This window comes from Dendrobates tinctorius, unplaced genomic scaffold (assembly GCF_039654945.1).
Source record: "Dendrobates tinctorius isolate UK_male_01 unplaced genomic scaffold, ASM3965494v1 ptg000035l, whole genome shotgun sequence".
Lineage (NCBI taxonomy): Eukaryota > Metazoa > Chordata > Amphibia > Anura > Dendrobatidae > Dendrobates > Dendrobates tinctorius.
In genome coordinates this window covers 32690439-32717172 of record NW_027361703.1, presented here as the reverse complement: position 1 = coordinate 32717172, position 26734 = coordinate 32690439, and the positions used below count along the sequence as shown (strand labels likewise).

At 45.1% G+C, this 26734-nt stretch overlaps 1 long non-coding RNA gene across 1 annotated transcript in view; it reads right to left on the bottom strand.

Moving 5' to 3' along the window:
* The window catches only part of LOC141087830 (uncharacterized), a 47884-nt gene extending 22139 nt beyond the window's left edge, over window positions 1-25745 (bottom strand). The window contains exon 1 of the long non-coding RNA XR_012231735.1: window positions 25640-25745. This is a non-coding gene — a long non-coding RNA (uncharacterized lncRNA). The remainder of the gene's footprint in view (window positions 1-25639) is intronic.
* Between the last annotated feature and the right edge of the window lie 989 nt (window positions 25746-26734).

Genomic DNA, 26734 nt, shown 5'->3' with positions numbered 1-26734 from the left:
CATACATGCAACACAGTTCCACTCCAGGCCAGCAGGGGGAACTCTGAACCAGGATTAAGGGGAGGGGTGCTCTCTGAGGGCCAAGAGGAAGGAGTTGCCAGTTAGTCTGCAGAGGGTGAAGTGTGCAGACGAGAGAAGCTGGAGGTTGAGCTAGGAAGGAGAGCTCCCTCAGCTTGAGAGCGCACGAACTGGAGCCTGGTCTCCACGGCTGTACGGATACTAAGGGTCCTACAGCAGATACTTGAGGAGTAGGAGGCTGTAAATGCCCTACTCCCATCTAAGACTTGAGGCACAACAGCAGCTTGGATAGAGAGCCAGGACTCAGAGAAGGGAGTCCCCGAGAGAGGCTACAGCTGTCTACTGTGCAAGTACGGTTCTTGGGAACATCTGACAGGAGGAACTTCAGAGTAACTTAATACTGGAGTGATTCATTGAAACAAGCGTTAGGAAGTAGACTGCACATCCCGTCTGCTGAGAGAGAATCCTTGAGTTGCTTCCAGGCTAGCCTGCTCCGTTACCATCTGTAATCAGGACCCTGGACTGCAGTTATCAAGTAAAGGTACAAAAATTGCACCCCGCTGTGTCTTGTCTTATTCCTACATTTCCGACACTGCTACATCCCCATGCCAACCACATCTACACTGCCCTGGGACTATAGTTTCACCTGTGGGGAGCTATTACATCTTTGCTGCACCATACCATCAGTCCCAGCGGATCTGTCTGCAGCGTCGGCTTAACATCTCTCTTGCCGAGCACCACAGGTAGCGTCACGAACTATTCCATTACACCATTACATTTCCCCATTACTTGGGCGTCCAGGGCCACGGACCGGGTCACTGCGGCTGTGACACATCCCACTGACACTGGCCTGGCACCAAGTACCCCACAGCCCTGGGAGGATGACCCAAATCTCCGTATATGTATTTACAGAATGTCACACACACGCTGACTCTGTGTAGATGTGACAGTAATAAGAACACCAGATATCCGATACTGTTTGATAATCGGACACCTCTATATGGTGTATGTATGGGAAAAATGTTAATATCCGTGTATTTTTTTACGGAGTCACACACATATAGCATGTATTTGTCTGTGATACCAGCCGGTACACGGTAGTGTGTGAGGAGCGTACACCTCTATACGGTGTGTGAAAAAATGTACGCTCAGTATCTACTGTGCAGAAAAAAAAAGGAATAAAAGGATTTTTGCTTTTAAAAAAGCACTCTGCACAGCAGTGTGCAAACAGCAATGCAGCTATCAGGGAGCCTTATAAGGCAGCCTAATAACAGGAGCTGCTGCACACAAATATATCCTCCCCTGTCACTGCACACTATACAGTTGTGTTTTACAGTGACATTCGCTATCAGCACAAGCAATTTTTTTTACTTTTTCCCTGCCTAAATGTGGCACCCCTGAGGGTTCAGTCGCCATAGAGGTTCTGCACCTCCTCCTGAGGTGTGGTGCCCCACTATCCAGGTAAGGTGGAGATACCTGACCATGCTCCATCACCTGCATCCCACACAACATAGTGTAGCAAAGCACCCTTTGGTGGCTCCCTGCTTGGAACACGAAGCATGCTGGGAGGCGGGTGGAGTTTAGTTTGCACTAAAAGAGCGGGAAGAGAATAGGATTTAGTCAGTTAGTCACAGGAGTCTGACGAGGTCAGTCTGTGAGAGAAGCTCCCCTGAGTGGGATGGATGAAGGAAGTGCTGCAGCTGACCTCAGTGATCTGGGTCCGCTGGCACAAGAAATGGAGAGTCAGGCTTTCTATGAATGTTCCTAAGAAGGGAAGAATTAGTACGGAATGCGAGGAGAAGAAGAGAACCAAGAATCAGGGTTAGAGGAGAAACCTTCCCAAGTTCTAAGCGCAAGGCCGGGTCCAGTCCCCGAGGTTGTATGGATACTAATGGTACTGCAGCAGACACCGGAAGAATAGAAGTAGTGACCACTTTATTCCCACACCAGACTTGGGGGCACAACAGCAACGTGTGTGAGCCGGAACTAGGTAGAAGAAGTCCCCGAAGCAGGCTACAGCTGTCTGCCGTACAAGTAGAATTCTTAGGAACATCTGACAGGAGGAACTCCAGTGTAACTCAGTACTGTGAGTACTTCACTAAAAGGCGCTAAGAGGGAGACGTTCAGAAAAGGCACATATGTTGGCGGAGTGTTGGAAAGGAGTACTTCATCTTGCCTGGAAGTTGGCTGAGCTCCTGACCCGGAGGACACGGCACAGATGCGGGCACCTGTACCACAACAGACTGAGTAAAGCTTTGGAACTACTTGCCCTGGTGTCCTCCACTTATTCCTGCATCAACCAGCCCGGCACTGCTACATCCCTCCTGCGCCCGACACTACACCATCTAAGTGTCACTTCACCTACTCTGCCCTGGGACTAGAGCCCTGCCTGTGGAGGGCTATAACATCATTGCTGCACCACACCATCTGTCCCAGAGGAGCTGTTTGCAGCGTCGGCTTAACATCTTCCTTGCCGAACACCACAGGTGGCGTCACGAATCACTTATAAACTTTCACCACCATAAGCACACTGAAACGACCCCTTTTGCAATGGAGCCCCAGGGCCACGGACTGGGTCACTGCTGCCATGACAACTCCCGTTGAAAAGATTAACCGACCCGGTACCGAGTACCCCACAGCCCTGGCGAGTGAGGGCGCTCCATAAACACTCTCCCTATTGAGAAGATCAGCAGCAACCTCTCCCTATGCTAAGATCGGGAGAAGTAAGATGGCGGTCACGGCCTTTTATAGGCACTATGACGCCACACAAAGCCAGCCAATCACTTGCATGCCCTTCTCTAACATGGTGGGGGCCGCTGCCGACGTAATCATGTTGCCCACAGTGTGTGTCCTTCACGATTGGCTGAAAAAAGGCGCTGGAAGGATTGTGGGAAACGTGACTTTGGCGCTCAAGTCGGCGACCTCATGGCCGACCTCACGCTATGGTCGGGTTTCGATCGGCGAAACCAGACTTTAGCAAAAGTCGGCGGATTTTGAATTTGGCCGACCCATTTCGCTCAACTCTAGTAATAAGTATTCAGACCCTTTCCTCACTATTGAGTAGAAGCACCCTTTTTAGCTAGTACAGCTATGAGTCTTCTTGGGAATGATGCAATAAGTTTTTCACACCAGGATTTGGGGATCCTTTGCCATTCTTCCTTGCAGATCCTCTCCAGTTCCATCAAGTTGGATGGTGAACAACCATTTTCAGGTGTCACCAGAGATGCTCAATTGGGTTTAGGTCAGGGCTCTGGCTGGGCCAGTCAAGAATGGTCAAAGAGTTGTTCTGAAACCACTCCTTTGTTATTTTAGCTTTGTGCTTAGGGTCATTGTCTTGTTGGAAGGTGTACCTTCGTCCAAATCTGAGGTCCAGAGTACTCTAGAAAAGGTTTTCATCCAGGATCTCTCTGTCCTTGGCCGCATTCATGTTTCCTTCAATTGCAACCAGTTGTCGTGTCCCAGCAGCTGAAAAACACCGCCATAGCATGATGCTGCCACTACCATGTTTCACTGTTGAGATTGAATAGGGCAGGTGATGAGCAGTGCCTGGCCTGCTCCACACATACCACTTAGAATTATCACCTAAAAGTTCTATTTTTGCCTCATCAGACCAGAGAATCTTATTTCTTATAGTCTGGGAGTCCTTCATGTGTTTTTTAGCAAACTCTATGCGGGCTTTCATATGCCTTGCACTGAGGATAGGCTTCCGCCGGGCCATAAAGACCTGACTGGTAGAGGGCTGAAGAGATACTTGACTTTGTGGAACTTTCTCCCATCTCCCTACTGCATCTGTGTAGCTCAGCCACAGTGATCTTGGGGTTCTTCTTCACCTCTCTCACCAAGGCTCTTCTCCCATGATTGGTCAGTTTGACTGGGTGGCCAGGTCAAGGAAGACTTCTGGTGGTCCCAAACTTCTTCCATTTAAGGATTATGGAGGCATCTGTGCCCTTAGGAACCTTGAGTACTGCAGAAATTCTTTTGTAACCTTGGCCAGATCTGTGCCTTGCCACAATTCTGTCTCTGAGCTCCTTGGCCAATTCCTTTGACCTCATGATTCTCGTTTGGTCTGACATGCACTGTGAGCTGTGAAGTCTTATATAGACAGGTGTGTGCCTTTACAAATCAAGTCCAATCAGTTGAATTAAATACAACTGGACTCCAATGAAGGAATAGAACCATCTCAAGGAGGATCACAAGGAAATGGATAGCATGTGACTTAAATATGTGACTGAACAAAGGGTCTGAATACTTATAACCATGTGATATTTCAGTTATCTTTTCTAATAAATTTTAAAAAAGGTCTACATTTCTGGGTTTTTTTCCGGTCAAGATAGGGTGCAGAGTGTGCATTAATGATAAAATTAACTCTTTTTGAATTTACCAAATGGCTGCAATGAAACAGTGAAAAATTTAAATGGGTTTGAATACTTCCGTACCCACTGTATATGAATTGTAAGTGCTGACAGGAATTTGAAAAAAATTTAGGCAGGATGGATCTCAAACCTTGCCACATCATTTGAGAAATTTGCTTGACACTGTTCTACTTATGGTTGTCTTGGGCGGCTGGCAAATATGGTGGTCTCACGTATCCTGTTATATTGTGTTTGTGGGTGCGTGTGTGTGGGCGACTATGTACTGTATGTGTAACTGTATGAATGGGTTATTAGCTATAATAAAAGATTTTACATTTTTGGTATATTACATGTATCATTGTCAATTTCACTTTACTGATTTCATGTCATAACATAGTATTGTACATGATTCTTGTATTCTTATGAAGCTGTTTATTGTTATACACAGTGATTTTTCACTGTTCCTTTTACTTTGCATGAAAAAAATGGAAACAAAATGTTCAAAACATCTTGATGTATTCACTGTCAAGTATGAGCGTCACATGCAGAAGTACACGCAATTGAACACCTTAGCATGCTATAAGTGAGGTTATTAATGTTTGTCTGAAGAATGTTCTGTCTCGTTGAATGCATTTGGCATGCAAATCATCAAGATCCACTGCTGGCAGCTCTCTTTCAAATTGCTGATCAATTACATCCCAGATGTGCTCGATAGGAGCACACCTGGGATGATAGCTCGATGAAAGACGAGGCCATGATAAGACACAAAGGATGCAGCCTGGCATAGCCACAATGAAACACAGCTCCTAGGACACTTTCAGCTTAACTCATGAAGAGCAGTGACAAGGGATGACACACTGCATCCATAGATGTACGTCTGGTTCGTAGTACATTGTCATGGAAATGCCTTCTAAAGGTTTGTGTAGACACCGTTAGATACTTTAGGCTTGGCATGTGATGTCTAATTTCACTTACACTACAGTATGGATCACATTCTGAACATATGAGCTACACAATGAAAACATCTTCACAAATGAACATCATACAGATCCTACTCCTGAGCTTAGGGCAAGGGATGGCATAATGTACATTAGCTGGAACCCTTCAGTATTAATTTCAGGTACTCTAACACTTTGGCGTTACATTCATTTAGATGTGGATACTTATCCATTAAGCAATACCATTAGAGAGGCATCTGATTGGCTCCTAATTAATTTGACAGCAGGACAATGACCCCAAACATACAACCAATGTCATTAAGAAATATTTTCAGGATAAAGAAGAACGAGGAGTCCTGATGTGGTGATATTAACACCACAGAGACCTGATCTCTACATCATCAAGTCTGTTTGGGATTATATGAAAAGACAGGCTTGTGCAAATCCTTCTACAACATCAGAAGATCTGTGGTTATTTCTCCAAGTTGTTTAGATCAACCTCCCTGCCAAGTTCATTCAAAAACTATGTGCAAGTTTACCTAGAAGAGTTGATGATTTTGTGTTGTTTTGAAGGCAAAGTGTAGTCTTAGCCAAAACTTATTTGAATTAGATTTTTTTTTATTCACTTTGTATCTTGTTAATTGATAAAAAATAAACTATTTTTGAAAATGATTTCTATGGTGCCTCAATTGTGTGTATTCATTATTGGAGAAGAGACAAGGCAGAGTGCACATATTTAAAGAAATGAACATGTTTAATAAAAAAAAAGCATTCTGTATTGAAAGGACTGTGCCAGATGAGGCAGGAATACAGATGAAGTGGACACAAAGACCATTGAAACATGGATTAGAAATTCACTGAAGTGAGAGAACAATCTCTAATACATGTTCCATTATGTTGAAAAAGTTTTTTTTCTACTTCAGAATCATGGCCAATGCTTCTACTGCGAAAAGTAAACTGTTCTTATTAACTTATGATTTTCCAACTTAAGCGGTTTAAGAAAAAACAGGATTTAGTTTTATAAGGGCCTAGAATCAGGGATCTAATCAGAGGGCTTCTAGCTGTGGGAAGTGGCACTGAATTTTTGATCAAGTTCATTAGTGGCAAAGCTTTGACATTCACTTTTCATATAACATAAAAGCTCAAATGCTGAGAAATCCAACAGCAAAGAATTCCCACTATTACATTCAACCACCTTTAAAAATTCCAACCTTAAGCAATTTTTACAAATAAATCTAAAATCGAAGAATTATTAATTAACTAAAATATATATTAGACTTAGGGAATCACAACAAACTGATAAAAAAGAACACTTTCCTATTTATGTACTGTACATACAATAGATTTATGCACTATTATTTACTTTTGATATTTTGTGCTTTTTAGTAGGGACAATTGTAGGTACATGGAATAATGGCAATATAATATCCAAGTAACTCTCCAGCAAGTTACAAAGCAGAAATATTATAAATCATGGATATGCATTTCTCATAAAACATATACACCAATTGCTTCATCCAAACAATACAATCACTAATAATTATTGTTATGTGTGTGTAAAACCATTGCTGGGAGGTGGACACTTCAGCACGCTCGGTACTTGCTGTGCTGGCAGCTGCTTCTTCTTTGGGAATCAAAGGATGGGAGGCAGAGCCCAGAATAACTTCAAACAGTTCAGCTTTACTATCTTCTGGACACAGAATTTCCAATACACCATTTGCATACTCGACACGGTGCCAGCAATACATCTTCTACAGCAACACTTAGATTCTTCAGCTACATCAGAGTGGCCCACAAAGTGACAGTGGAATGAGGAGCCCGGTGAAAACGGCACTTCGACCTCTCTTTCTGTGACCGACTTCAGCCCACGAAAGTACCCGTCTACTAGGTCGTCCACCCCCTTTTGGTTATGCGGTCCATGCACTCGTTGGTGGCCCACTCGACTACTTCTTCAGCACCCAGACTCTGGCTGACGCTTGCACAGTGACTCATCAACTGGCTTCTCTATCTCTTCAGCTCCCAGACTCAGGCTGACTTCTCCCCAGTGACTCATCCACTGGCTTCTTCTCTGCTGCAGGTACCATACACTTCTTCTCTGCAATGCACAAATCTCCCACATCTACTCTGGATGTCCTGGGATTCTCACACTTGGGTGGCAGCTACACAGCTCAGGAATAGAGACATCCGAGCAGTACAGGGGTCCACCCCCCCACTGGCCCTATTCAGGAAATCATCTGTCACTGGTTCCCAGCTACCACCCCTACATTTAACCCTGAAGTGAACATCCATTGTGCTCTTGCTAACTACACCGTCCCTTACTTTTAATAATATGGCAATAAACACAAATATATAACCTACATGTGGGGAAGGTGACTTGACGGACAGACGTGACTGGTAGAAGGAGGGGACGGTTTGTGCACTAGGGACAGAGATTGACAGGTTAGAAAGGTAACAGCAGGGAAAGACAGAAAAAGGAGTGCAGTACCGTGAATTGACCACAAGATGGCAGGGGGAGTAGTACAGGACTTAACATCAGCTTAGGAATCCGCTTAGTCATGGGGGTGGGGAGATAGGAGTCCGGGTGGGAAATTCCCCTGTGAGAGAGGGGATAAATAGGAGAAGGTGGGGCTCCAGTGGAGATTAGTCCCGGGAGGAGCTCAGAAGAAGATTGGAAAGGGAAAAGAGTTCGGCCATGGGGGATGGACAAAGGAGAGACAGTCAGGGGGGTGGACCTGACCCGACGGACGGCAGGACAAGCAAGGAGGAGACAGTCAGGGGGAGACCCTGACTCAACGGACCGCAGGACAGACGAGGCCCAGGGGGAACCGATTGGAAAACGACCTCGGGCAGGTGAACCGCTGGGGGTTGATTGGTCTAGGACAGTTCCCAGTGAAAGATCCGCGATGTGCATTACTGCGACTGGAGCTGAAGAATAGGTACCCAGGCCTGGCGATACAGTGGTGTAAAGAAGCTACGGTGCGTGTTTGGTGGTCGTCAGAAGGACGACAAATAAATCCGGAACAGTTACAAGTGGAAGCTGTCTCCGTCTCGTCTTTGCCTCATCTGGTAAGCAGTGGTCCACCCCCCAAGCCCGGCCCCCTACCACATACACATAACGCACAAATAAGTAAATTGAAGACATTCAAATAAGGCAAACATGTTCAAGCAAACAGTAGTATAAACATCTACAGGGAATTATCATTTGTGTCTAATAGAATATTCCCCCAAACATAGCCAGAGAGTGCTCTCATGCATAGTGGCTTAGCCAGAGGGTGCAGCCAAACACAGTGGCCTAGTCAGAGAGTGGTCAAAGAGTGCTCTCCTGCACATTGGCCTAGTCAGAGAGTGCAGCCATACACAGCAGCCTAGTCAGAGTGCTCCCATACACTGTCGCTTAGTTAGAGAGAGCAGCCATACACAGCGGTCTAGTCAGAGTGCGACCATAGAAAGTGGCCTAGTCAGAGAGTGGTTAAAGAGTGCTCTCATTAATATTGACCTAGTTAGAGAGTGCAACCATACACAGTGGCATAGTCAGAGAATGCAGCATAATACAGTGACCTAGTCAGAGAATGCAGCAATATGTCGCTAGCATCAAAGATCCGGGGCTATGGCCCCGAACATCTTGCCTAAAGCCCCGGATCTCCTGCGACCAACGCATTGAACTCAGTCGGCATCAACTTGATGCCAATAAAGTTCAATTCTGTGACAGAGCAGTGAAACAAAAGCTCCCTGCACTATCACAGTCCGTCTTGTAAACCACAGCTGCTATAGACCTGCGGCTTATGAAACCCTCAATGTACTCACACAGATGGCACAATAACATCATTGCATCACGCCACTCTGCAGACCCACCATAAAAGAGGAGATATAGGCTACAGTGCTGGTAATCAGGATTAGTTGAGTATGATATTTATTATTTCTTTATATTATCCAGTTATGGGAGCCATCTTACTAAAGATATGGAGTTGTGGGGCCATCATACTATACATGGGGCAGTGATGCCATCATGTTATATACAGTCAAGGCCAAAAGTGTTGCACCCTTGAAATTGTTACAGAAAATGAAGTATTCTTCCCTGAAAATTATTTATTTCTTTGAATGTATTAGAACAACACAATAATACCAGAGAAAAAAGGGCAAATTGGCCATAATTTCACCCAAATCCCAAAAATTGTTGATATCCTCAACTAAATATTTGGTTGCACACCCTTTGGAATAAATAACTGCAATCAATCACTTCCTATAACCATCAACAAGCTTCTTACATCTCTCAACTGGACTTTTGGACCATTCTTTTTTTGTAGACTGCTCCAAGTCTCTCATATTTGAAGGGTGCCTTCTCCCAACAGCAATTTTAAGATCTCTCCACAGGTGTTCAATGGAATTTAGATTCAGATTCATTGTTGGCCACTTCAGAGCTCTCCAGCATTTATTTCCATCCCTTTCTGGGGTGCTTCTTGACGTATGTTTGGGGTAATTTTCCTGCTGGAAAACCCATGACCCATGATGCAAACCCAGCTTGCTTACTCTGTGCAATGTAACAAGTAGTGTAAGCAGAATCAGTGATGAGAGGAAATGTCATAGAGGTAATCGCCGGTAACCATAGGTGCAATTCACTGTGAGCCAGGATGATGAACTGTGGTCAATGAGATCACCGCGAGCACCGGATAACAGTGATGTAATTGCTCGTCACTGAAGCTGCGCTCACAGATCCTCATTGTGTCCTGGTTTTCTTATCAACTGTTCTTTTAAGCTCATGCAACTTATCATGAAATATGATGAAGAGAAACTTAAAAATATTCAGTTGGATATTGATACTGTCAAAGCCAGTATAGAGAAACGCAATGATGCCGAGTATAAAACATTTGTCTAAAATTCAGCAATCCGTATCTAAACTGGAAAATACTACTTTGATTCGCAAGAAAAATAAGTTTAAATGTGACACAAATGACTACCAGTTGAATCAGGTATGTGAGTGGAGTCGGTGGCAGAGATAATCTAATCCTGTATGCCCAATCCTGAAGAAAATGCACAATACATCTGATTTATCTTAACCCCTATACCCTCAAGGGTGGTTTGCACGTTCATGACCGGGCCAATTTTTACAATTCTGACCACTGTCCCTTTATGAGGTAATAACTCTGAAACGCTTCCATGGATCCCGATGATTCTGACAATGTTTTCTCGAGACATATTGTACTTCATGTTAGTGGTAAAATTTAATTCAAATAGTTTGTGTTTATTTGTGAATAAAACGGAAATTTGGCAAAAATTTTGAAAACTTTGCAATTTTCCAAATTTGAATTTTTATGCCCTTAAATCACAGAGATATGGCACACAAAAGACTTAATAAGTAACATTTCCCACATGTTTACTTTACATCAGTACAATTTTGGAACCAAAATTTTTTCTGTTAGGAAGTTATAAGGGTTAAAAGTTGACCAGCGATTTCTCATTTTTGCAACACCATTTTATTTTTACGGACCACATCACATTTGAAGTCACTTTGAGGGGTCTATATGATAGAAAATACCCAAAAGTGACACCATTCTAAAAACTGCACCACTCAAGGTGCTCAAATCCACATTCAAGAAGTTTATTAACCCCTCAGGTGCTTCACAGGAATTTTTTGCATGTTTAAAAAAAAATTAACATTTAACTTTTTTTCACACAAAAAATGACTTCAGGTCCAATTTTTTTATTTTACCAAGGGCAACAGGAGAAATTAGACTGCAAAAGTTATTGTGCAATTTGTCCTGAGTGCGCTGATATCTGATATGTGGGGGGGAACCACTGTTTCGGCGCATGGCAGAACTCAGAAGGGAAGGAGTGCCGTTTGACTTTTTCAATGCAAAATTGGCTGGAATTGAGATTGGACGCCATGTCACGTTTGGAGAGCCCCTGATGTACCTAAACAGTGGAAACCCCCCACAAGTGACCCCATTTTGGAAACTAGACCCCCCCAAGGAACTTATCTAGATGTGTGGTGAGAACTTTGAACCCCCAAGGGCTTCACAGAAATTTATAACGTACAGCTGTACAATTAAAAAAAAAACACATTTTTTCCACAAAAATGAACTTTTCACCCTTAATTTTTATTTTTCCAAGGGTAACAGGACCCTAAAAGTTATTGTGCAATTTGTCCTGAGTGCGCTGATACCCCACATGTGGGAGTAAACCACTATTTGGGCGCATGGCAGAGGTCAGAAGGGAAGCAGCACCATTTGACTTTTTTGGCTGGAATTGGGATTGGACGCCATGCCGCATTTGTAAAGCCCCTGATGTGCCTAAACAGTGGAAACCCCCCACATATGACACCATTTTGGAAACTAGACCCCCCAAGGAACTTATCTAGATGTGTGGTGAGCACTTTGAACCCCCAAGTGCTTCACAGAAGTTTATAACGTCCGGGCGTGAAAATAAAAAAAATAATTTTTTCCACAAAAATGATATTTTTGCCCCCAATTTTTTATTTTCCCAAGGGTAACAGGAGAAATTGGACCCCAAACGTTGTTTTGCAATTTGTCCTGAGTAGGCTGATACCCCATATGTGGGGGTAAAACACTGTTTGGGCACATGGCAGAGCTTTGAAGTGAAGGAGCACCATTTGACTTTTTCAACGCAGAATTGGCTGGAATGAGATCAGACGCCATATTGCATTTGGAGACCACCTGATGTGCCCAAACAGTGGAAACCCCCCCATTTCTAACTCCAACCTTAACCCCAACACACCCCTAACCCTAATCTCAGCCCTAACCCTAGCCCTAACCCTAGCCCTAATGGGAAAATGGAAATTAAAAAAAAATTATTTTTTTTATTATTTTTCCCTAACCAAGGGGGTGATAAAAAGGGGTTTGATTTACTATTTGTGGCGGGTTTTTATGTTTGGCAGCTGTCGCATGCTAAAAGACCTATAATTTTTCTGTATTTTGACCCACAGAGTCATGTGAGGTCTTATTTTTTGCGGGACGAGTTGATGTTTTTATTGGTACCATTTTCGGGCATGTGACATTTTTGATCGCTTTTTATTCCGATATTTGGGACGCAGAATGAACAAAAGCCAGCATTTCAAGAATTTCTTTTGGAGGGTGCGTTTACACCATTCCACGTGCAGTAAAATTGATAAGGAGGTTTTATTCTTCGGGTCAGTATGGTTACAGCGATACCTCATTTATGTCTTTTTATGTTTTGGCGCTTTTATGCAATGAAAACAATTCTATATAAAAAATAATTATTTTTGCATCGCTTTATTCTGCGAGCTATAACTTTTTTATTTTTTCGCTGATGATGCTGTGTGGTGGCTCGTTTTTTGCAGGACAAGATGACGTTTTCAGTGGTACCATGGTTATTTATATCCATCTTTTTGATCGCGCGTTATTGCACTTTTTGTTCAGCGGTATGATAAATAAATCATTATTTTTTTGCTTTTTTTATTTTTTGAGGGATTCGCTAAAGGGGTTAACTAGTGGGACAGTTTTATAGGGCGGGTTGTTACGGATGTGGCGTTACCAAATATGTGTACTTTTATTGCTTTTTTTTATTTCCAAAAGAATAATTTATTAGGGAATATTTTTTTTTAATTTAGCGATTTTTTATAAACTATTTTTCCACTTTTTTTCTTTTTTTTAACTTTATTACAATGTCCCAGGGGGGACATCACTATCATGTGACAGATCGCTGATCTGTCACATCACAGATCGCTGTGACAGATCAGTAATCTGTCACAGGCACTGCAGCAGACTTCCTCATGCCTGCGCTCAGCAGGCATGAGGAAGACGCCTCCCTTGCAGGCCCCCGAAGGTCCCCGGCGCCATATTGGATCCAGGGACCTACAAGGAAGGAGGCCCCAGCAGCAGCGCTGCACTTCGCGCTGCTGCGGGGGTCTCAGGAAAGCACGGAGAGAGCCCCCTCCCTCCCGATGCTTCCCTAAATCCCCGGTACACTGCAATCGTGTTTGATCGCAGTGTGCCAGGGGTTAATGTGTCGGGGGCGGTCCGTGACCGCCCCTGACACACAGTGCCGGGTGTCAGCTGTGATAATCACCCGGCCGCGATCAGCTGCGCTCCCCCCGTGAGCGCAGCTGATCGCGCTAGACGTACTATCCTGTCCATGGGCATAGGGGCCCGGGTTCCATGGACGGGATAGTACGTCTGATGTCAGAAAGGGGTTAAAGGAGAGTATCTTAGTTCATCAGATTTTTCCAATGATGGCAGTTCACATGACCTTTGTACCAGTATTAATTCCGTTTCGTGTCAGTCAAATAATTCTTATCATCAACAACCCCCAAAACAATATTTAAAAAAAACTCGAAAAGGTGGGGGGCCACAAGCACGTAAATAAATACAGGAATGGTCACCCGCAACAGGAAAAGGTTTTAAACAGTTTTTCTAATGTTTTGAAAATTTCCAATCGTACATTGACACCTGAACAACTACAGGCTCCATCTTTGGGACTTAATTTTGCACTGGACAAGAGATTTGACTTATTCCTGTTAGGCGTCAGATTCCTGCCCCTGCACAGGAGGAATCTCGAGCCTTGCCTTCTGCAGTCTCCCATTCAGTCCCAGCCACAGAGGAGCCTGCTCAGCAAAGATGTCGCTCCTACTGTCTTGCTCAGGCTAGTGCTGTCAGGTTGGTTGCTGCTGTCACCTCTGGGTCAGCTTTGGCAATCCACACTAGCCAGCAGTGAGCAGCTCCAGAGGCTAAATCCTTTTTGCAGCCTTCTGAGCATGCCCGTGGGACGACCTCTCATTGGAGGTCGGAGGTCACACGCTCAGGTCCTTCTCCAGCTCGGATTGGACCATCAGGAAGGTCGAGGAAGGACGCTGCTATAAAAGGTTCGCATGGCCACTCGGCCATGCGCTAGTATAGTCTGTAATTTGTAGTGGTATGTATGATGATGGATGCTTGTGAAAAGCTGACTGACTCATCATGAAACTCCCTCCATCTGATACCTATGTTGTTAGGGTTTAGAGTTCCAGTCAGCGCCGGGTAGTGGCACTGCTTAGCGCCGCAGTGTTCCCTGCTCCCATCACATGCTAGCGCCAGTGTGAACCACACTACATTAGGCACTACGGTACCGCACATTCAGCGACCGCAGCCTGAGCGGCGCCATGCGCCAATAATGCGCTTTCCAGCCCAAAGCTTAGGCTGGTTAGTGGCGTCTGCCAGAGCTGTGCTGTACGTACCTCGTGCGGTAATGAGCTATCAGCTGTTCCCTGTGGCTGTTAACAGGGCACAGCATTTAGTAAGGGTCTCTCCCTGGCGTTGCAGTTGCAGCGCCGAACGCTGGTGGGTCTAGAGGGACTCTAACTCTGTGTCCTTGGGGCAGGGTCCTGTGACCAAAACACTAGTGTTCACTCTGTGGTATCTCGGCCCTGTGAAGCAACAGAATTGACCTCCTATTCACCGGTTAAAGTTAACCCATGTGTGTCTGCTATACCGCCAGTCTCTGTCCGCCATTACCAAGCAGCAGTCTACCATCTCTGCACGGTGGACCCCGGGCTGTGAACGCACCGCATTACCATCTTTTATTATTTGGTGCATTCCGCCAGCCCTACCAATTCTATAGTTTGTTAGATGTCAATAACTTTGTACATAACCTTACTATCAGAAGACATTTTTTTCTCTGCACCCAATACCCCTGGTTTGAACAGGGATACTGTTTGCAATGAATATCGTGGTCTCACTTTTTCTGCGCAATTAACCCTTAAGGATCTTCATGAGATTAGTAATGATAATTCATGTGTATCTAAATCAACTAATCAGGCTGAATTTTTTCAGACAAGGAATCTTTTTTTTATCCTGTGCAGTGTAGAGTGGAATGCATGGAGAGCTCAAAGCCCTAGATATTTCTATTAAATCAGAAAAAGGGGAGACAATCACCATGTCCCAACAGAAAGCTGTACAGGAATTGAAGAATATGCCTGAAGTAATTGTGAAGATGGCTGACAAGGGAGGCCTGGCGGTTGTCATGGGCACTGAAATGTACAGTGGGGCAAAAAAGTATTTAGTCAGTCAGCAATAGTGCAAGTTCCACCACTTAAAAAGATGAGAGGCGTCTGTAATTTACATCATAGGTAGACCTCAACTATGGGAGACAAACTGAGAAAAAAAAATCCAGAAAATCACATTGTCTGTTTTGTTTTCATTTTATTTGCATATTATGGTGGAAAATAAGTATTTGGTCAGAAACAAGCAATCAAGATTTCTGGCTCTCACAGACCTGTAACTTCTTCTTTAAGAGTCTCCTCTTTCCTCCACTCATTACCTGTAGTAATGGCACCTGTTTAAACTTGTTATCAGTATAAAAAGACACCTGTGCACACCCTCAAACAGTCTGACTCCAAACTCCACTATGGTGAAGACCAAAGAGCTGTCAAAGGACACCAGAAACAAAATTGTAGTCCTGCACCAGGCTGGGAAGACTGAATCTGCAATAGCCAACCAGCTTGGAGTGAAGAAATCAACTGTGGGAGCAATAATTAGAAAATGGAAGACATACAAGACCACTGATAATCTCCCTCGATCTGGTGCTCCACGCAAAATCCCACCCCGTGGGGTCAGAATGATCACAAGATTGGTGAGCAAAAATCCCAGAACCATGCGGGGGGACCTAGTGAATGAACTGCAGAGAGCTGGGACCAATGTAACAAGGCCAACCATAAGTAGCACACTACGCCACCATGGACTCAGATCCTGCAGTGCCAGACGTGTCCCACTGCTTAAGCCTGTACATGTCCGGGCCCGTCTGAAGTTTGCTAGAGAGCATTTGGATGATCCAGAGGAGTTTTGGGAGAATGTCCTATGGTCTGATGAAACCAAACTGGAACTGTTTGGTAGAAACACAACTTGTCGTGTTTGGAGGAAAAAGAATACTGAGTTGCATCCATCAAACACCATACCTACTGTAAAGCATGGTGGTGGAAACATCATGCTTTGGGGCTGTTTCTCTGCAAAGGGGCCAGGACGACTGATCCGGGTACATGAAAGAATGAATGGGGCCATGTATCGTGAGATTTTGAGTGCAAACCTCCTTCCATCAGCAAGGGCATTGAAGATGAAACGTGGCTGGGTCTTTCAACATGACAATGATCCAAAGCACACCGCCAGGGCAACGAAGGAGTGGCTTCGTAAGAAGCATTTCAAGGTCCTGGAGTGGCCTAGCCAGTCTCCAGATCTCAACCCTATAGAAAACCTTTGGAGGGAGTTGAAAGTCCGTGTTGCCAAGCGAAAAGCCAAAAACATCACTGCTCTAGAGGAGATCTGCATGGAGGAATGGGCCAACATACCAACAACAGTGTGTGGCAACCTTGTGAAGACTTACAGAAAACGTTTGACCTCTGTCATTGCCAACAAAGGATATATCACAAAGTATTGAGATGAAATTTTGTTTCTGACCAAATACTTATTTTCCACCATAATATGCAAATAAAATGAAAAAAAAACAGACAATGTGATTTTCTGGATTTTTTTTTCTCAGTTTGTCTCCCATAGTTGAGGTCTACCTATGATGTAAATTACAGACGCCTCTCATCTTTTTAAGTGGTGGAACTTGCACTATTGCTGACTGACTAAATACTTTTTTGCCCCACTGTATATAGACCAGATTAACGCATTGTTGCAAGATAAAAGCACATTGTCAGGAACACCGCACTGCACTTGCTCACTGAGCCAGTGCGCATGCCCTGAGTACAAACCTGTGCCCAAAGATACCTGTGGAGCGGGGCAGCAGTGGTGACGATGCGTGCTCCAGGCTCACAGGACCTGTGTCACTGAAGGTAGAAAGCAGTGAAGGACCTACAATCATGTGACTGCAGGGGGCGGGGCTTAGCATCCTGCTGCTGGAGATAAGTGCAGGATTCTACTACAGGGATCCTCAAATTAAACAAACGGGGGTCATACAGAGAGGCCAGCGTGGTATCAGAGGGACAAGCAGAGAGTAGTCAGAACATAAGCAATGAGTCATACACGGAGATAGCAGCAAGAGGGGCAATCAGAGACTAGTCAGGACATAGGCAATGAGTCAGAAACCAGAGAAGCAGATAAACAGTACAGAATCAAGAGACAAACTCACAACAGGGGACAGAACCAGGTCAGAACCATATAAGCAAGCTAGAAGACAATCAGAAGGCACTGGCACACAGGGGTCACCACACTCGGCCAAAGGCAAAAGTATAACTGACAGGGATTGGATTCTCCCAGGGCTATAGGAAGCCCTCCTTGAGCCAAAGAGAGGCTACAATAATTAACCCCCAGCGTGCAGGTCAAGCCTGCACTGAGCCCAAGACATTAACCCCTGACGTGCAAGTCAAAACCTGGACTGGGATCATGACAGTACCCCCCTCTCAACGGGGGGCCTCTGGACCCCCAAGCTTCCCCGGGTATTTGGCATGGAAAGCCTGAACCAGGCGATCTGCATGTACAGAGTGAGCAGGAACCCTCGAGCGATCCTCCGGTCCATATCCCTTCCAGTGGACCAGGTACTGCAAGGAGAGGCGCACCCACCGAGAGTCCACAATATGTCCGACCACACACTCCAAGTGACCCTCCACCAACACTGGAGGAACTACAAGCTCGGAGTCCTCCTTGACAGACCCCACGGGTTTCAACAGTGATTTATGGAACACATTGGATATTTTTAAGGAGGCGGGTAGACGCAGCCTATATGCCACTGGGTTGACTGTTTCCACAATCTCATACGGACCAATGAACTTTGGTCCCAATTTAGCTGATGGTACCTTCAAGTTGATATTACGTGTGGAAAGCCAAACCTTCTCTCCTACCTGAAACCATGTGTCCCGGGGCTCTCTTTTAGTCAGCAAAATATTTATACCTCCCCTGGGCCCGAGAGATATTACGCCGAACTTCAGCCCAGAGGTTTTTTAACCGTTGAATGGATCCCTCCGCCCCTGGACAACCGGGATCCACCCGTGAAAAGTCCCCAAAATGAGGATTAAACCCATAATTGACCAGGAATGGGGACATGTTGGTGGATTGATTCACCCAGTTGTTAAAAGCAAACTCCGCCAACTGTAGCGCATCACAGCAATCCTCCTGTCTGGTGGAGGTCAGACACCTGAGAATCTGTTCCAGGATTGATTGTTGCGTTTCATCTGACCATTACTCTCTGGGTGATATGTCGAGGAGAAAGGAAAGCGAGATGCCCAATTTCTTACAGAATGCCCTCCAAAATTTGGCCACAAACTGCACACCTCTGTCAGACACAACATTCAGGGTTACCCCATGCAATCGGACCACATGCAGCACAAATAACCTTGACAATGTTGCTGCTGAGGGTAATGCTACTAAGGGAATGAAATGGGCTTGTTTTGAAAACTGGTCCCACCACCACCTAGATCACGGTATTGCCCCTGGATGGTAGAAGACCGGTATGTTATGAATGCGTCACCGAAGAGGAAAAAACCTAAACATGCTAAGCCCAGAAAAACCAGAGAGGTTGGTAACTATGCAGATTGCAGATCCCTGATCCTAACCACACAACTAGCAGCAGCCGTGGAGCGTACCTACGATGAACCTAGACGCCTCGTCATGGCTGGAGGACTAAATAAGCCTAAAGCAAGAAAAGGGGAACCTAACTGCCCCAGAGCAGACCCCAAAGGAATAGACAGCCCCCACACATGTATTGATGGTGAAACAAGATGAACACACAAACACAGGCAGGAAAATAGGCTGAGCAAACGATGGGGCCCAAACTAAGTAGAAAGGAGAGGAAAGGAAAGACATTGTCTGCAATCTGCCAAAAACCCTACAAAATAATGTCCAACACTTCTGATAGCAAAATTAACCCTGAAGTCACTAGACTTCTCCCACTATATCAGCACTCTGAAATATTCTGAGACAGAGCAAAAAGAGGCCAATCTAATAAAGGACAAAAAGCAAATTGGCAAATACAGATAAATAAGAGTGGAAATTCAGCACAGGCCCAGCCGGGGCTGGCTGACCACACAAAAAACTGAATAGAACAACATAATCAAGTGTGAACATTAGCAGAGAAACTTAGCTTGAGCTGACTGGAACAGAGCTGAGAACCAAGGCTTGTCTAGGAGTAAGCCTCTTAGCAGATTCAAGGTATGCCAAATTTTTGTGAACAGTGATAACCGTGAACGGGTGAGCTGCCCTTTCCAAAAAGTGCCTCCATTCTTCGAATGCCAGCTTGACTGCAAGAAGTTCTCTATTGCCTACATCATAGTTTCTCTCGGCGGATGAGAACTTCTTGGAGAAGAAGGCACAGGGTTTGAGATTAGTAAGGGTGGCCAGACCCTGGGACAACACTGCCCCCACCCCTACTTCAGAAGCATCCACTTCCACAATAAATGGTTTGGACGTGTCTGGCTGAACCAACATCGGGGCGGACATGAAACATTTCTTAAGAGCTGAGAAGGACTCCTTAGCGAGCTCTAACTGATTTTTTACATCAGCCCCCTTCCGGGTAAGATCCGTGAGTGGTTTAACCATGAGAGAAACCTTTAATGAATCTCCGGTAATAGTTCGCAAATCCCAAGAAGCGCAGGAGCCCCTTGAGATCACGAGGCTGAACCCAGTCTGCGATCACCAGCACCTTCTTAGGGTCCATACGAAACCCCTCACAAGATACAATCAGCCCCAAAAAAGACAGTTCCTGTATGAAAAATGAACATTTTTCCAATTTAGCAAACAAGTGGTTCTCCCTGAGTCTCTGGAGAACTGTCTGTAGATGTTGCAAGTGAGACTGACTGTCCGGGGAATACACCAAAATGTCATCCAAATAAATGACAACAAAACGGCCTATCAGGTCAGAAAACACAACATTGATAAAGGCTTGGAAAATAGCGGGGGCATTAGTTAACCCAAACGGCATAACCAGGTTTTCAGAGTCCCTCTGATGTGAGGAACGCAGTTTTCCACTCATCCCCTTCCCAAACTCTTATCAGGTTGTAGGCCCCCCCGAAGATCTAATTTGGAGAACCATTGGGCCCCAGATTGCTGGTTACATAAGTCTGGGATGAGGGGAAGTGGATAAGTGTTCCTAACCGTTATCTTGATAAGTTCCCGAAAGTCAAGGCACAGCCGCAAACCACCATCTTTCTTCTTCACAAAGAATCCTGCTGCCACAGATGACACAGAAGGCCTGATATGCCCTTTACGGAGACTCTCAGCTATGTACTCCTTCATGGCTTGGCACTCAGGCCCGGACAAATTGAATAATCGAGCTTTAGGTAACTTGGCTCCGGGTACTAAATCAATGGCACGATCGTAGGGTCTATGTGGTGGCAGCGCCTCAGCCTCGCTTTAGGAAAATGCATCTTTGAAATCCTTCAGGTACTCCGGAATACCTTCCAGACCCACAGACGACACAGATACGGTTTTAATAGAGTTAACAAGAGGCCCCAGGTTACAACATTTATCTTTGCATCCCCATTGAGTGATTTCCACTGTCACCCAATCAATGGTAGGATTATGGGGTTGTAGCCAAGGCATCCCCAATACCAGTCCTGCAGGCAAGTTATCTAACACAAGACAAAGTTAATTTTTCCACATGAGTGGGATCCACTTTCAGAGAAAAAAGTTCAGACCTGAAACAGATACCGTCCTGGGAAAGAGAGGACGAGTTAATTGCCACAAGTTTAACAGGGTCCTGAAGCCTGACTGTCCCCATCTTATTAAGAGCTATAATCCGGGCATCAATCAGGTTAACAGCAGAGCCACAGTCAACAAAGGCGGTAGTCTGAACAGGACCATCAGCAAGATCCAGTTCCACCCGAAGCACAATTTTTGCAAGTGAGGAAAAAGGTACCTGAAGGTCTGGGTAGCCCCCTTGATTACTACCCAGACCTAGTCATTTTCCCGCCACCTTGGAGGATGACGGACAGGAGGGGCAGTCCTTCTTCCAATGTCCAGATTCCCCACAAAAAAAGCACAACTGCTTCTCCCGGCGGAGTCTTCTTTCCTTCTCACAGGTGACAGCGCTCACCTCCATAGCCTCAGGAGGAGTTCGGGTCTCACCTCCACTGGGGAATAAAGAGGTTTCGAGTTGCATCACCGCTCTTGCCCGCAGTCTGCCATCCATACAAACCGCTTGGGTCATGGCATCCTCCAGGGAGTCAGGAGGAGGATGAAGTGCCAGGGCATCCTTTAGACGTTCACACAGGCCTCTACAGAACAACCCCTGAAGGGCGGCATCACTCCAAGAAATCTCAGCTGCCCAACGTCTAAATTCAGAACAGAACCACTCGGCCGAGTGCTTCCCCTGACAGAAACTCATCACCTTGTCCTCAGCCAAATGCACTCTATCCAGCTCATCGTAAATAAGCCCTAAGGCTTCAAAAAACGCATCCACAGTCATTCTCTCTGGGGCAGAAGAGGAAAGAGAAAATGCCCAGGCCTGCGGGGCCCCTCTAAGCAGGGAAATAATCACCCCCACCCTCTGTTTCTCATCCCCAAAGGAGCAGGGTCTCAAGGAGAAAAAGAGCTTACAGCCCTCCTTAAACGCTCTAAAATCATTATTGTTACCAGCAAACGTATCTGGTAACTTAACCAGGGATTCGGGTGAGACTAAAATGACATCTCTAGTCCCCACCTGCTGAAACCCATCAGAAAGCATCCCCTGAACCAAGTCCACAACCTGCCATTGGGACTGGGTCAGAGTTTGGTGTTCTAAACTTAGCTTCCGCAGTGACTGAGTCAAGCATTTCACCTGCTCAGATAAAGCATGCATTGGTCCATGCTGCAGAAGTGGGAGAGAAAAAAAAAGTTCATGGTCAGTTATAATGTCAGGAACACCACACTGCACTTGCTCACTGAGCCAGTGCGCATGTCCTGAGTACAAACCTGTGCCCAAAGATACCTGTGGAGCGGGGCAGCAGTGGTGACGATGCGTGCTCCAGGCTCACAGGACCTGTGTCACTGAAGGTAGAAAGCAGTGAAGGACCTACAATCATGTGACTGCAGGGGGCGGGGCTTAGCATCCTGCTGCTGGAAATAAGTGCAGGATTCTACTACAGGGATCCTCAAATCAGACAAATGGGGGTCATACACAAAGAGGGCAGCGCGGTACCAGAGGGACAAGCAGAGAGTAGTCAGAGCGTAAGCAATGAGACATACACGGAGATAGCAGCAAAGTACAAGAGGGGCAATCAGAGACTAGTCAGGACATAGGCAATGAGTCAGAAACCAGAGAAGCAGAAAATCAGAAGGCACAGACACACAGGGGTCACCACACTCGGCCAAAGGCAAAAGTATAACTGACAGGGATTGGAGTCTCCCAGGGCTATAAGAAGCCCTCCTTGAGCCAAAGAGAGGCTACAATAATTAACCCCCGGCATGCAGGTCAAGCTGTTTTTTTTATTTTTATTAAGAGTGGCAATCCGGGGTGTCCAGGGCAGAATGCAAGACACGATGGGGGCAGAATGCTGGACAAGGGGAAAGAATGCTGGACAAGGGGAAAGAATGCAGGACAAGGGGAAAGAATGCAGGACAAGGGGAAAGAATGCAGGACAAGGGGAAAGAATGCAGGACACGGGGAAAGAATGCAGGACACGGGGGCAGAATGCAGGACACGGGGGCAGAATGCAGGACACGGGGGCAGAATGCAGGACACCGGGGCAGAATTTGAAAGTGAGACACAGGAGGTGGCAGAATGGACATGGACACGGAGGCAGAATGGGACAGTGAGACACAGGAGGGGCAGAATGTGAGGCACAGGGGCAGAATGTGACAGTAAGACACAGGAGGGGGCTGGATGTGACAATGAGACACAGGAGGGGGCAGAATGGACACGGGGCAGAATGCGAGACATGAGGTATGATTGGAGACACAGGGGGCAAGATGAAAGACATGGGGGCATGACTGGAGACACTGGGGGCATGACTGGAGACACTGGGGGCATGACTGGAGACACGAGGCAGAATGGAGATACGGGGCATATTACCATAGGGGCTAATTAAGGGATATTATTACTACAGTGATGTATTTATTTTATTTTTTGAGTATACTGTTTCAAATGAGGGGGCGGTCCTGTTACTGTCTAGAGTGATACTATGTCACCTTTTTTCTTCATGTGGTGTAATGTAGAAGTTGGGAAAAAATAAGTAATGTGTTCTGCAAGCGGAGCTCTAGATAACTGTTATTTCCTGCAGAGACGAACCCTGGCTGCAAGTAGTGATGGCGGTCTGTGCTGGATGAAAGATGAAAAACAAAGATGAAGGACTTCACCTAGCGACGTCACTGGTGAGTCAGTGTGTTACCTATGCACTAACACTATACACTTTATACTATATACAGAGGTCCTGTGTATAATGTCATCACCAGTGATAACTGTATTACCTATACATTATATACAGAGCTCCTGTGTATAATGTCACCAGTGATCACTGTATTACCTGTACACAGACACTGCATACTAAGTACAGATCTCCTGTGTATAATGGCACTTATGGTGATAGTATTGTGCTTTTTTATTACCGATCAGTATTGTAGTATTCAGTCACTATGTGGTGGTAATATGTGGTCTGGACATGGTGTAGCGGTATTTGTCCCTTGTATGTGCTATTATTTGGTCACTTTGTGGTGGTAAGGCCTGTTTCACACTTCAGTTTTTTGTGTAAATCAAAATCCGCCAAAAAGGCGGAAAGCGGATCTGTTCCTAAGTGATGTGAACGGATGCCACCTGATCCGTTTTTTTGACGGATCCGCCGAATGAAGAATTTTAAAGGAAAGAGAAAGAGAAAGAGAGAATTTTTTTTGTCCGCCAGAAAGGATTTCAAGGTTGACTTCCTTTCTCTGGGCATGCGCAATGTAAAATGCGGATCCTGCAGCAAAAAAAACGTTGCAGGGTCCGTCCAGGCATGTCGGCGGACGAAAAAAATTTGGCGGATCCGCAAGAAAACAGATACAACGGATGGCCATCCGTCAAGATCCGCCGGTAATGCAACTCAATGGGGAAAAAAACGGATCCGCCAAAAAAAATGGCGGATCCGTTTTTTTCAAAAACGGGCAGATTTTGACTGATGGTCAAAAACGGAAGTGTGAAACAGGCCTAATATGTGGTCTGGTCATGGTGCGGTGGTATTTGTTCCTTGTATGTGATATTATTCGGTCACTGTGGTGGTAATATGTGGTCTGGACAGGTGTAGCAGTATTTGTTCCTTGTAAGTGATATTATTGGTCATTTTAAAAATTGAAAAATAAAATATACCTAAATTGTATTGCATATTTTAACAAATATTTAATAGGTTACAGTAGAGTAGGGCCCGGCCAAAAGTGTCAACCGTGTTATGGTGGTGGCTTAAAAAAGCTTTTGGCCAAAACAAAAGCTGCCGGCTATATGTGTGATCTGGTGATGGGAACTGTTAATGTGTGATAGGTGAGAAGTGGAGTTTTTCTAAGAAAGAGCGGTGGGACTGTGGACAGTTCGAGGGGCGGAGTCCCAAGGGGGCTCTGAAAATTTTACCTGTATGGGGCCCTGAAATTCCAAGTGGCAGCCCTGCATCCCATTATTTTATTTGCTGTTGCAGCAGCTGCCTGACACTGGCCACTAAATGTGAGTTTGTCTTAACCCATAAAACCAGGTCTTTTTCAGTGACAGTTTTGCCCAGTGTTTTAGAATTAAGCACATAATTATACATTTTATTTCTTCTGCCCAAGTACATGACCTTACATTTATACAAAAGAAAGCGTGCCTATCAACCAGTAATACTCAGATATAAAGACCGTTGGCACAACTTCTCAGAATGGTGGTGCACAAGTAGGGTCCCAAACCATATACAAGTGCAGATTAACTTGGCACACACACGTGGAGATGCAAGTGACAATGAAAATAGGTGCAGTACATACAGTAAACGTTTCGGTCAATAATGACCTTCGTCATTGTACTATATACTGTACTGAATGTACTTGTTTAATAGGGCTACCTGTCCGTAGGTAACTGTGACTAGGTATAACGGGCTAGTTGTCGGTAATAAGGTTGTATGATGAAAGGGCATATGGACGCGGTTTCCACCGCTTGTCGTCCATGCTGTATGGAGTGCACTGTATATAGTACAATGACGAAGGTCATTATTGACCGAAACGTTTACTGTATGTACTGCACCTATTAAATTTTCATTCATTTCATTTCATTCAAAACCAAGCCAACATGAAGAGGTCTAGCTGCATCCTGCAAAAATGATAAAAAGTGCAAAAAGATATGGGGTATTAGTTACTACTTTGGCCAAAGTAGATTAGCTCACAACCCAACGTCAAGGGTCCCCAGATTTTGTGAGTCCCTAACACTAAATCTGAACAGCGCACATAAGGAAAAAATTCAAAAAACACATTTGAAAGGTTAACTCACCAAAACCCTGACTAATGCACTAGCAGGATGCAGCAGACCTCCATTAATGACACCCATAGTATTAGCAGGCTTGGCTTTTTCTGTGTGATGCATATATACATTGATGAGCAGCCCGCCTGCTAATACTATGGGCGTCATTAATAGGCTGTTTAGACACTTTGCACCACACTTATCTGTGTGACTGATGTCCTATGCAAGCCCTACTTGTGTGCATTTTTTTCACTAGGCAGCCAGACCATATTGGGTTACTGGCTGTTCTCATCAGTGGTTTGCACCTGTGTTGCCCCAGCCTTTATCAATGGAGGTCTGCTGCATCCTGCTAGTGCATTAGTCAGGGTTTTGGTGAGTTAACCTTTCAAATGTGGTTTTTTTTTGAATTTTTGGGAATTTTTTCATTATGTACGCTGTTCAGATTTAGTGTTAGGGACTCACAAAATCTGGGGACCCTTGACGTTGGGTTGTGAGCTAATCTACTTTGGCCAAAATAGTAACTAATACCCCATATCTTTTTATCTTTTTGCACTTTTTATCATTTTTGCAGGATGTAGCTAGACCTCTTCATGTTGGCTTGGTTTTTTCTGTGTGATGCATATATACAGTGCTGAGCAGCCCGCCTGCTAATACTATGGGTGTCATTAATAGGCTGTTCAGACACTTTGCACCACACTTATCTGTGTGACTGATGTCCTATGCAAGCCCTATTTGTGTGCATTTTTTTTCCACTAGGCAGCCAGACCATATTGGGTTACTGGCTGTTCTCATCAGTGGTTTGCACCTGTGTTGCCCCAGCCTTTATCAGTGGAGGTCTGCTGCATCCTGCTAGTGCATTAGTCAGGGTTTTGGTGAGTTAACCTTTCAACTGTGTTTTTTTTTTGAATTTTTGGGAAATTTTTTCCTTATGTGTGCTGCTGGGAACGCAGCTTCAGTCACTGGGGGTAACCTAGATGACGTCACCACCGGTCACTAAGGCTGTGCTCGCAGCAGTTCAGTCATCAGTGGTTCTTAGCTTGGATGGTTGTATCTTTGAACCATCCAGGTTGAAAACTGCAAATACGCTGGTTGACTTTTCTTGCAGCGTATTTGCTGCAGAAAAGT